This window comes from Triturus cristatus, chromosome 12 (genome assembly GCF_964204655.1).
Source record: "Triturus cristatus chromosome 12, aTriCri1.1, whole genome shotgun sequence".
Classification (NCBI taxonomy): domain Eukaryota; kingdom Metazoa; phylum Chordata; class Amphibia; order Caudata; family Salamandridae; genus Triturus; species Triturus cristatus.
The window spans coordinates 543875763-543888028 of record NC_140595.1 but is presented as its reverse complement, the minus strand read 5'-3'; the positions used below and the strand labels follow the sequence as shown (position 1 = coordinate 543888028).

The following is a 12266-nucleotide window of genomic DNA, read 5'->3' as shown; positions in this document are numbered from 1 at the left end:
TATCATTGCTACGGAAGTTCTGCCACAGTCCTGAACCATCACTGTCTACCTATGATAGCAGTGTACCACCAATGTCCTTATGTACCAATGTGCTGCTCTGTACAGCATCTGCTCGAAATACCTGGCTTCAGAATAAATACCAGTACAGCTAAGTTGAGGTGTGAAATATAGAGAAATGGATTTATTCGATTACAATTTGTGGAAGATGTATTACGACAGAAAACGTCATTTTAACTTTCAGATGGGTATTTTTTATGTGAGTCCTGAAATGGAGGTACCCAAGGGTTAGGGTGAATTTGCAATTTCTGTAACTCCTCTTAAGACAAAATCGCCTTGGTTTCAACCAGGGGGCTGGGAATCTCTTAAAAATCGCCTGCAATTAGAAAGTCTCTGAATCCTTGCCAAAAAGGCAGAAATCATTATAAAGAAAGTATTCATCAGGGTACTAATGCTTTCTAAAGCAGCCATTTGTTTAAAGTTAGACGGAGGCCAATAATCTATTTACAGTACAGAACAGAATACAGCAAGCAGACTTAAAACTTACTTTACAGACGGTGGACGATTCCCTTCTTCCTATCCGACACGTGCTCCTAGCTGGAAGTTTGCAGAAACAGAAAAAATATAAAAACAGCAGAAATCTGGGTGAACTGACAGAAGGATTTTCCAGAATGTCCGCAAAATGAAGTTGCCGGTGTGCACGTTTTCAGCCCTTCGAGTAAGTGGCTTGCAAGCACAAGTTTACATCCGCTCCCAGCAGAACGTCGTGGCCGGGGTCAAATTGCCCTTTTCCAGTTAATTTCACTTGACGTCCAGGAACAACATTCCCAAGGCATCCGGCTGAGGGGAGCAACGGTCCTCACTGGGCGGCCCACTTAAGCACATCAACAAAACACATCTTTCAGTAAGTACCCTTGCAAAACAAGTCTTTTGTAGAGGAGTGTGAGCCTACTGTTCCGAAAGAGGAAGAGAGAGCGTGCAATCTGATCTCGCGCATACATTTAACTCTTTCCTTTCACAAACTCAAAGATTACCAGAATAGCGTTTGTACACAGGGTAAAATGCAGCAGCGGCCCCGGCTAAAGGGCAGGGAGTCTGGGTCCAGTCACACCGTTTTGCCGGTGTTTAGAGTGTCTGTTGGACCGAGCAAAGGTCAGCCCCGAAAGACGCTCTTCATGTTGAGGTCAGGCAGCCATGTGATATACATGCGCCAAAAGTGCAGGCGCCTGGCTACTGAGCTGAAGTTTGCCAGGCTGAAGATGTCACAGCCCAGTTTGTGCAACTGCCTCAGCCTAGCAAAGCGCCTGAGGACCTCACCTTCATGAGGAGGGGAAGCATCACTGATAGCCCAGGACCAGCCCTGAAATGCCCAAGACCGAGTGTCTATCAGTGACACATCACAGAGTAGGGTGAGGGGGTCAGTGAGACTGCAGATCCCCCACCACCCCCATTATGTGACACGTGAGAGATGCTGCTTCCTCTCTTTGGTTGACCTAGTTAGCTAATGAGAGGAGGCGGCTGTCCCAACCCTTCTGACAACATCGAGCCCCCCCCCCCAGACAGTGCAGCAGGTAAGTTAATTTTTTTTAAAATGTTTGCTGCATGTGTACATATGTGTATGGGTAAATGTATGTGTATTTGTGAGTGCATGCCATGAATTAAATAAATATCACTATGAGAGATTCTCTAACATTGAGAGAAGGGTATCCGCTTACAACGTATGATCTTTTGGTACATACATTTTACAAAGGTTGTCTGATTTGACCTTTAGACAATGGAAGTGAATAATGATGATTTGTATGTACAATGCCATTATTGACCATTTATGCATTATTAAAATTGGTTTTCTGGGAGATACCATGGTTATGATAACCAAACACAATCCAACTTTTGCAGGGGAGGCCAAGTGGTAACATTGAATTTGTTAAGTCAGCAGATTTTATTAGAGCAGGTATGAATTAGGAGCCCCATGAAAGTTGGCTCTAGCATCAAGCATACCTGCAAACTGACGTGGTGGGTTTAATTCCACCCTGACTTTTGAGGGGGGCTTACCCCTCCTACTCCATCTGACCTAATTGGCAACTCATTCTCTGCCTCAGCCCGATCCACATGTGCGGCGGGTGGGGGCAGCACTCTCCACCCCAGACTTTGGCACCCGCCAGCCCCCGGCCATCAAGGCAATAAAGAGCACGCTGGACCCTCGATCAGCAGGGGCTGGAGACAGGTCAGTTCTCGCTGTGGAAAGTGACACTAAAACAATGCAGTGTTCTATAGGCCTGGGGAATGACGAAGGCCCACGTTCCTCGCCATTGGCAGCCCTATCAACATCATTGTTCCCCCTGCATTGCACCCTCACCCCCAAAGAGGACCTGGTAACGGTCTGGACTTCTCATGCCCCCCCCCTAGTTATGCCTGGATTGCGCATGGGAGAGTGGCTGGTCCTGACACAGCACTGATCTAAGACTGCTGGCCTCTCCCTGAGTCCCCGTCACGGAGAATGCCTTCCATCTAATAACGGGCTAAATATGAGGGCCTCCCCACCCTGTCTTTGTCTGGAACAGACACCTGGGAATAGCGGCACAGTCTACTGCCAACAACACTGGGACTGCTCATGCTGCCCTGGCACAAGGCCCTCAGACGTGGGCCAGGGGTCAGGCGGGTCTGCGGTGGTCAGGCAATTAACAAACAGGGGCATACCTCCTCTGCCTCTTCCCCTGGAGGCCCTTTACTTTGACGACGCTCCCCCCACTTAGGCACTGGCGGAAGGCTGTGATCAAGGCTCATCACAAGCCAAAACACATCAGGGGATGGATTGAAAGCGAGCTGCCATAACCTGTTTATCAAATAAGAGTCTGATACTCCTTGAAAGTTTGGTGTGCGGTGATTCTTCTGAATAAGGATTGTTTGTTGAGATATTTATGGGACAGTCTGTGCCAGCTTTGCCTAGGCCACCCTGCTGGGATATTGGGCTCCCTATAGGAGACAGGTTGTTTTGATTTCAGCTAAATGGGACTCTTACCTGCCAGCTCAAACAGAAATGAAAAGGTACGGGTCTGCTCAGCCATTATATTTTGGTAAAGCAAGCAAGGGAGTGAGAATGGATATTTATTTCCCACTTGCTGAATTCAGGGACTTATGGGAGCAATATGAATTTGACATTACTGTGGCAGCATGGCTGTTATATGAGCTGAATTGCGAGGCACATTTAAAGAAAGAATGTTAGCTATGACTGCTGGGCTTGCCAAAGAAATAAGGAAAGATGTATTGGAAATCATGCTGCAGTTTGGAAATCCAAGTATTGTGATACACTTTAAATGGGCACTCTGAGGATGGTACGACTTTAAGACTACAAAATAACTACATAGTCTTGGACTCATTTTAAAAATCACAAGGTCATGGTGGGATCAGAGGTGGCACTCACCTGTGATCAAGTCTCATCACGAGCGGAAACCATTCGGGGGATAGATTGAAAGCGAGCTGCACCATGTGTGTATCAATTAAAAGCGCCTAATACTCCATGAAAGTTTGGTGTGCAGTGATTCTTCTGAATAAGGAGTGGTTGTTGGGATAGAGTGTAACACAATAAACATATTTATTTTACATTATCTTAATATTTCACATTTATTACTACAAAAATCTATATATACATGCATACATTCATATTAATATATATATATATATATATATATCTCCAACAACAAATCCCAAATGCGACAATCTTCTAAACAGAAGCGGGCACCAACTCTTAAGTATTACGATGCCAAACTGTAAGTTTATTTACAAGTGTTGAATTCTGTTCTGTATATATATATATATATATATATGTGTATATATATATTTTTTTTTTCTCAGCCCCCGCTTGACGAATCACCCCGAGACTTTCAGGGTAGGAGCTGAGCAGAGCGCCCCATTAGTTTTGAAAATTTCGCGAGGATTTGTCAACCGGCGCCAAAGTTATTCAAAATAGAATTTTCAGATTTCCTATGGAAACACGGTCCTAACTATAACTATCTACTGGCGACCGCCAGTAGATAATATATATATATATATATATATCCATATATATATATATATATATCCATATATATCCAAAACACAGTATTCCACCTGGGGCCAGCCGAACTCGCAGCGGGTGCAACCGGGAAGTGGTGGTGGAAACCACTTATTACACAGCAAAAACAAGGAGTTCATGGTACTCCCAAGGTCCGGTGCACTCACGGGGTATGTGTCGGCTATAAAACATCCGCAGACGCGTTTCTGGGAGTACCATGAACTCCTTGTTTTTGTGTATATATATATATATATATATATATATATATATATATATATATATATAGACACACACATAAATATATTTATTTGTGTCTTTATACAAGTTTATATTTATATATAGTATTAAAAATTTGTAGAATATATTTTATTTCACTATGTTAAAATTATGTATTAAAATATTTAACATTTTCTACTATCAACTCTGTATTGAAAAATCTATGCTAATACTACTTTATGTAGTCGACTCACAGATGTTATTAACAAATCTTTATTAAGAGATCTCCATCACAATTGGAGGTGTGCTTTTTATTTTAAATGTGGGTGGGACGAGGGTAGTGGTTAGAAATTGTGAATAACTATTACTAAATGGTTGGGATTAAGGGACATTAAAGGATGTCTTTAGGGAGGGACTTGGAAATACTAAAACACTCCCAGTAAAGTAAAAGGCAATTGCTATTACAAAGGTTACACCTATAAGTATTACAATAGTACTTCTAACAGAGTAGTCGCAAATCTACTCCAGCAAAGCCTTACAGTAAATCATGAACCACACATGGCCAATTACTGGTAGTGCAACATACTTTCATAGAAATCATTAGAGGGAGGAAATAAAGCAACACTAAGGGATTGATTCCAATCTTGCTAGGAAAGCCCTCAGTACGACTCTGATCCGGAGGGCTTTCCTAGCGAATCACGCTGTGCGAGTCCGACTAAACGAGTACGATGCAACTGTATGCTGACTGACTGGGTTCGCTCAGACTCCCATTGAACCCAATGGCAGCCTGTATACTGATGCGTGCACAGGCTCCCATAGCAGAAAAGGTTTGGGTGGGGAAAAGTGTGCACCCTGTGGTTGATACCCCATGGTGCCCACAATACTGTGCATGCTTGGATGGGGGTGATCCATGCCCACTCCCCTGCAACCGATTCCGAGGGCTCCGGGTGAAGGTGGACTCCCCGAAGTCAGATTCCGACAGCCATTTTGTCTCGCTGAGACCGAATCAATACAGCTGTCCGAATCGTGAATCGTACTCGCTCGTTCGGAATCCGGCAGCATTGTGCAGCATGATTCAGCTCCGAAAGAGTCGGATGGACAGGATCAGGTTCGGAAATGATTCAGTTGATGCGTACGAGATCTTCACATCATACTTGGTCGTTCGGAACGGGGGGCGATTCGGTCGGAAACATGGGCTCCGAATCGAATTCGCACATTCCCAAATGGGTCTGGAGGCCTTCCTAACAACATCGGAATCGATCCCTTAATAGGGAAATATAAGAAGTAAATCGAGAAATATTTTGAATGTCTAAGAAATGGTTTGATTAAATTATATTTTTTTAAATATATAAATAAAAACAATTATTTTAGTTTCAAGATATATAAGGCACATGTTTCAATAATAAAACACATATTTCAATAAGCCTTTAGAGACATGCACCACACCTACTAATGCAGGGTAGTGGGTAAACAGTCAAGACGCTGCCACACTCATTAACAGGTAAAACTCATTACAACATCAACCAATCCTGTCCACAATATAAAGCAAGACACAGCAAACAAATTCCATTGTTTCACCATGTCATTGCATTTCTTTGTGTCCTTGCTCCTCATTTTCAGGGGGAGAGAGAGCATTTACAGGCAGAAGATCAAAATATTGGGCATGTATAGGGAGGAATAGCAGTCATTGCTAGATACCACTTCTCACCTCATGTCATCCTTGACATGACTGCAGGCTGGAAGCAGGAGCACCATTCACGTACAGTCTTCTCCCAGGCCATACCTTCATATGTCAAAATAACCCTTCTGCAACACTACCTGGCCACTGGATATTTCCAGTGGAACAATGGAGAGAGACACTTTGACCATTTCATGTTCAAGCATATCACAGTGCCCGAGACACACACTGACTTATATCACTAACAGAATGCACCAGTTTTTTTACTTTACCACAGTTGAAAGTACTGCTGCTCCAGCTGTTGCTAACAAAGCAGTACATATGTACACTATATGATATATAGATAGTGTGTTTAGAGCAATTTTAACAGTTTAGTCTCTGGCAAGCTTTGGATGTTATAGGCTGTATATAAGGCATATGTGTGTGATGTCTGCCTATCTGTTCTGGGTGGGGGAGGACAGAGTGGCAAATCAAGGACTAGTTGTGAGATGGCTGTGTTGAGCTTTATGCCTGGTCCTTCTTTGGGAATGTGGGCACCATATTCAGAGTGCCTGCACAGAAAGTATTTTTGCTTTTCAAAAGGAAACTCCAAGTTTAGAGTTTCTTGTTGAAAAGCAAAAACACTAATAACCCTGATGCACTGACAATAGTTTCCCAGTTTGCCAAGGTCATCAATCCAATTTCCATTTCAGGACCACCAGGTTTTCCCTAATTGTCCCAACCAGGAAAACAGTACTCTGGAAGGTCCACCATCAATAGGGCTGAAAGTCTGATGTCCATTAACCGACGGCTCAAGATCAGTCAGGCTTTCAGTCAAATGTCTCTACCAGTGAAGCAGTGAAAGGCTCTGTCCTCAAAAACAACAGTTCCATTGACTTTAAATATATAGAGAAAACTTCAAGATTACCTGACAGTGTGGAGAGATATAAAATAACCAGTAACACGCTAATACACAGTACTTTACAAAGATTATCACCTAATAGAAGTGGACATAGTGTATGTGTATCACATTCTACCTAGTGAATATACTACATGGCTTGCGTTCTATTTTTTTTTTTTAAGGCAAGAGCTACTCTAATTCTCAATCTTCCACGTATAGAAAGAAGGAATCTTGTTGATAGCAGCTATACAATAGATAATATAATTAATAACATCTAACATGGCGGGTATGAATGTATGACATCATACATTGGGACATTTTGTACGCAGAAATATGTTGGCATAGTTTACGCTAAGGGCTAATGTTTAATGCCCAACCGTGTAGAAAGTGAGTAATAATAAAGCCGCAGAGACTCTCCTGTGCATAGTTCTTTTGGTGTACTTTAAGAGTAAATAGGAGGAAGCTGGCACTATGCGGGTGAGAAACAAAAAATACAAGCTAAAAGAAAAAGAGCTAGTTTTAAAATAGATCTAGATCACTGGTCTTCAACGTTTTAATTCCACACCACTCTAATGTGAACCATGTCTTCAGGATCCACAGAATGACAAACATATTTTTTACAATTATTGTATAACATTGGTAGCTCTAAACAGTTTACAAACCAGACGTTGCAAGTATCCCATTTAAAAATTTAATCAAATGCAGGATTGCCCACATGGGCGGCCTTGTCTACGTAAAGTGTAAAAGTATCCACAGTGTGATCCTTTATCAGAATGGGGGGGCAGACTTTGAGGAATATTTAGAGCCCCCCACACCCTTTTGACACCTACTCCCAGTCAGGAGATGAGTGACAAACAATGTTAATCATGGCTGATTACTGAGTGGCTCACTGCCACTGTTTCAATAAAAGGTCAGCACTGTTTTCATCATGATGCTCCTCTTAACCAGTGCCTGGCACTCTCCCCTCCAGGTTAATTCAACCCACCAAGGGGCCTGCCTCACAATTTGAAGATGTTTGCTATAGCTAGACATACACCCCATTCATGTTCTATGAAGATCCATTAGCAACTTTCTATTCCACATAAGTCCTAGTGCATGCCTTTTCCCACTAAGAGCAACCCAAGTGAGCATCCGTGATCCCTTTCGGGGTGTGACATCCTATTAAAATTGAATTTCAAATACAAATCTTGTAAAGAAAGTAAGCTGGTACAAGATGGAGGCAAGCAGGCTGCTTGGGAAATTATCTCTAGGACCCTGGAAACATGTCACATCATAACACTTATGCTAGCCGCAGAAATTTGTCTGGGGAAGGTTATTTAGATTTTTGGGTAATACTGATGAGGCATTCCTTTTACTTGTTTTCAAACGGTGTGTTCTCTTCTTTTTCCACTTGATTTGGCATCTGTTTTTCATGTCCGATTCTCTTCTACATTTGGAAGGTGGAGGCATGCTACAGGCAAACATAGAGGACATCGTGGTGCTCGAGTGAAGGCCAGGGTGCAGGGAATGTTGTTGTAAGAAGAGAAGTGCAGAGCAGCATTGTTTCTGAAGGTAAAGACGATATTTTCACAGTTGTTTTCATGCAGATATTAAACATGACTACATGGATTGAATGCTGTTGTACTCAATTGGTTCAGCCTTGCATTGAATACTTGCTGCCTCAGGCTCTGCCTGGCTTGAGGAAATACTATACTACATGTGCATCTATTATTCTTTGCACAAGAACGTTCCTTGAAAAGCTCCACATGCTCCTCGAGACATTGTAGATTCTATTAAAAGAATGCTCTTTAGCATCACATACTTTTTCAATTGGTTCAACAACGGAAAACAGTTAGAATTGAAAGCTGAGGGACTCAGATAATGTTACAGCTACTGTCACAAGTGTTCATAGGTGGGAAAGTGGCTATGCAACACTCCAAGCTGTTTGCCTTAAATATAAGATATTAAACTCTTCTAAAGGAAAGGGCAGTCCATCTGGTTAATTAAATTGCAGGAGGTAGCTAACCCCTAGCAGTTTGGTATTGTGGAGGGTGGAGAAATATCACTGTCCCACAGGGGGCCCTTGGAAGGTGGGGGGCCTGGGCAATTGCCCACCTCTGGAGGTGGAGGATGGAGGAATGGAAACTGCAATCATCATCGAGGACAGAAGTCCAACCCACCCACATCAGAGCCGGTACTTGAAGTCACAGGCAGATGAGGCAGAGCCCTATCAAAGTTCATCTGACCCAAAGACTGTTGTTTGGCAAGATCCGTTGTTTCAACCCTGTTAGAAATGGGGGTCTCTAGGTGGCAGGTTGTTACCCAGTCCAAGTAGGGACCCTTTTTCCTAGTCAGGATAAGGGGATTCACTTCTAAAATAATCCCTGCTCACCCCCTTAGCTTGGCACGAGTAGTCAGTCTTATATCAGAGGCAGTGTGTAAAGCATTTGCACATAACCGGCCGTAATACAGTGAAAACACCACAAAAGGACACCGCACCAGTTTTAGAAAAATATCCAATATTTTATCTGTGCAAAACAAGACTAAAAATGATAAAGATCCACCATACAGTTCTTAGAAATATCAATAAGCAAAAATAGGCTTAAAATACAGTTCATTGAAGTTGATAGCTTCATCCGGGGCTATCACGGTATCGTGAACCACAAATCCAAACAGTTCTGGCTGACCGTGGCATCGTGGGACATCTACAGTGTTGGTAAGACCTGTAAAACAGTACCTTTAGAAATGCAGGGTTAGGGGCACCTCTCGTTTAGCTCCAAAGAGCCTGCATAGGCAGGCATCGGTTCCGTAGGTCAGTGCGGGAGTCATCAGCCCTTGAAGTCGCATGTTGCAGATCAAACTCTGTGCGGTTGAAGTCAGGAGCACCGGCTTTGGGTATGCAGTCCGACATGTAGAGGTGCCCTTAGGTCGCGGTGCAGCGGCTCTATGATGGTTGTCCAGTGGTGTTTGTGAAACCAGGGCTGCAGTGCGAAGTGGTGGGGTGCTGACAGGTCACTTTGCGAGCAGTGGAATAGTCGTTGCTGAAGCTCTGTCATCGGCTGACAAACAGGAGTCGATGGAGCCTGCAGGCCACGGCTGAAGTTTGGGATAGGGCAGTACATCGTGTAACTTACTAGTGAAGCCCTCAAACCACGATGCAAGCAGCAGCTTTGATGTAGGCCTGGAGCGACATCGTCGGGGATACCAGGGTGGTGGTGTGAAGCAAGGCAGTGTGAAGTGTGGTTCCCACAGGTCACGATGCAAGCAGCAGCTCGGTGGCCACAGCGTAGGTGAGACCAGGGTTGCAGTGCCAAGTGCGGTGGTGTCTTCAGGACACAAAGCTGGAAGTGGCATTGTTGATGGCATTGGGTTGCTTTTTCTTCTGCTGCAGCACAAAACACACAGTTCCAAGTGCTGGTAGCAGATGAACTTGAAGTCTTTGCTGATCCTGAGACTTCTTGTACGGGGGAAAGCTCTACCTCAGGACCTTGGAGCAACTCAAACGAAAAGGTTGCAGAAAGTTAAGTCCAGTCCTTTCTCTGCCCAACACAGAAGCAGCCACTGCAGGCCAACACAGCAAAGCACACAGCAAAGTGGTAGTTCCTCCTCACAGCTTTTCCAGTTCTTCTGTTTGGCAGGTTCCTTGATCCAAAAGAGTTCTAAAGTCCTGGGGTCAGGGCCCCAAAATGTATGCCAAATTCTCTCTTTGTTCTCTTTGTGGCAAGGGTCTCTGAGCCCAGTCCAAACCAGTTCTACCCTTTCTGGCCCAGCTTCACTGCAGGAGATGGAGATAGCATTGTGCAGAGGAGACACTGCCTATTCAGGTGCTAGTGAAAACTCCTTCCGCCACTCTATATGCAGACCAGGCCTGTTCAGCCCTACTATGAATCACCCAGGAAAGGCAGGACACACCACAACCCCCCTTGTGGGTGTCTACAGTGAATGTACATCCCCAGCCCCTGTCACTCCAAAACCAGACATCCAATACACAAACCAGAAGAGGCACACACAATGGTTAAACAAGAATAGGTCTACTTTCCAATAGACGGAGATGTAAATAAAAGAATACGTTTTATCACTTCGAGAAGGCTTAGAAATAGTACTCATGAGGTCATGACACATTTAGCCTTACAAGATATTTATCAGCATAAAAATGTCCCTATCCCGGAATTCACTTTTTATCCCAGTCAGCCTAATTCTTCTACCTAGAATACATTTTTTTGACCTCTGAAAAGCTGGTAGCTTGGGCAATTTTATTTATAGCACCTAGACACCAGTCCAATCATGTAATGTTGACACTTGAATTAACAGACTAGAACTCCCCTTGTATAAGCCATATTCAGTCTTTTTACCACACTCTCAAGATAAATAATCTCAGATAAAATGAAGACTCAGCCACAATAATTTCTATATCATAGTGATTGGTGGCTCTGCTTTTTTATTCTAAGTTTGGGATTCACTTCAGGCTTATTTCAGAAGTTGTATAACTAAAGTCTCCATTATTATAAAACAAAACAAAACTAGTTTCACCTGATGAACTATGAAAGATGTTCCAACAAACTGTTAGAAAATGAGAGAGGTGATTTATCTTATCAAGGTTCAAAAAAACAAATTTGAGAAGTTGTCTTATACCAAAATAATAATAAGATTGGTATGACAACACAGCAACTTACATAAAATATATTAGTTTCCCTTTTTCGTCTCGACAAAGTAAAACTAGGCAAATATACAAATAGTCCTTTCCATCAAAAGAGATAATCAGGGCTTTACAAATGTATTTCATCCCTCTAATCTGAAACTTTTATGACTGATCACTGAGCTATACAGTAATTTCTGCACAAATCCCAGTATTACAACCTTCTCCAGAGAACCTTAAAAGTATACTTAATTCCATAACCAAAGATGATGTTACTACGTTAATATCCCCACCACAAATGGGAATGTGCATGGCCCTGATAAGGTTCCAATAGAAATATGGAAGTTATTTCAACAACAAATTTCCAAAATGTGTTTAGATTGTTTGAAGAATGCCTCTCACCAAGGGTTCACCAGCATCTTAGTGAGAATCCCTCATAATTGGTTGTTGCACAATATCAGAAGGGGGTAACACTCCAACTGATTTTTTTGTTGTTTTGCTAATAGTAATTCCATAATACATTGCAATATATTGGCCTTGCATACATCCCACTTTACTAGACTTGATAAATGTAGATCAGAAGGTATTTATTAATAGTTGTACTATTAACAAAATACTCCATATTTAAAGCTTGCATTGATAGCGCTACAACAAAATTATCTTCATTGATTGCCATTTTTTAATGCAGAAAAAGTTTTTGAACATGTTTGTTGGTCATATTAATGGGACGGTATAAAGTATTGTGGATTCCCTACCCAATTCATAACAGCAATTAAAGCCTTAAATGAATCAACAGTGCAAGGATAAGCCGAAATAGAATTATTAGTGA

At 42.6% G+C, this 12266-nt stretch overlaps 1 protein-coding gene and 1 long non-coding RNA gene across 3 annotated transcripts in view; one reads left to right on the top strand and one right to left on the bottom strand.

Moving 5' to 3' along the window:
• LOC146776248 (dipeptidase 2-like) overlaps positions 1–721 on the bottom strand; it is a 369058-nt gene extending 368337 nt beyond the window's left edge. The window contains exon 1 of the mRNA XM_085636820.1: positions 545–721. The gene's annotated coding sequence lies outside the window, so the exon portion shown is untranslated. The remainder of the gene's footprint in view (positions 1–544) is intronic.
• Positions 1–12266, top strand: part of LOC146776247 (uncharacterized) — an 88719-nt gene that overhangs the window by 31202 nt on the left and 45251 nt on the right. For both annotated transcript variants that reach the window (XR_014971915.1, XR_014971916.1), the window contains exon 2: positions 8262–8373. This is a non-coding gene — a long non-coding RNA (uncharacterized LOC146776247). The remainder of the gene's footprint in view (positions 1–8261; positions 8374–12266) is intronic.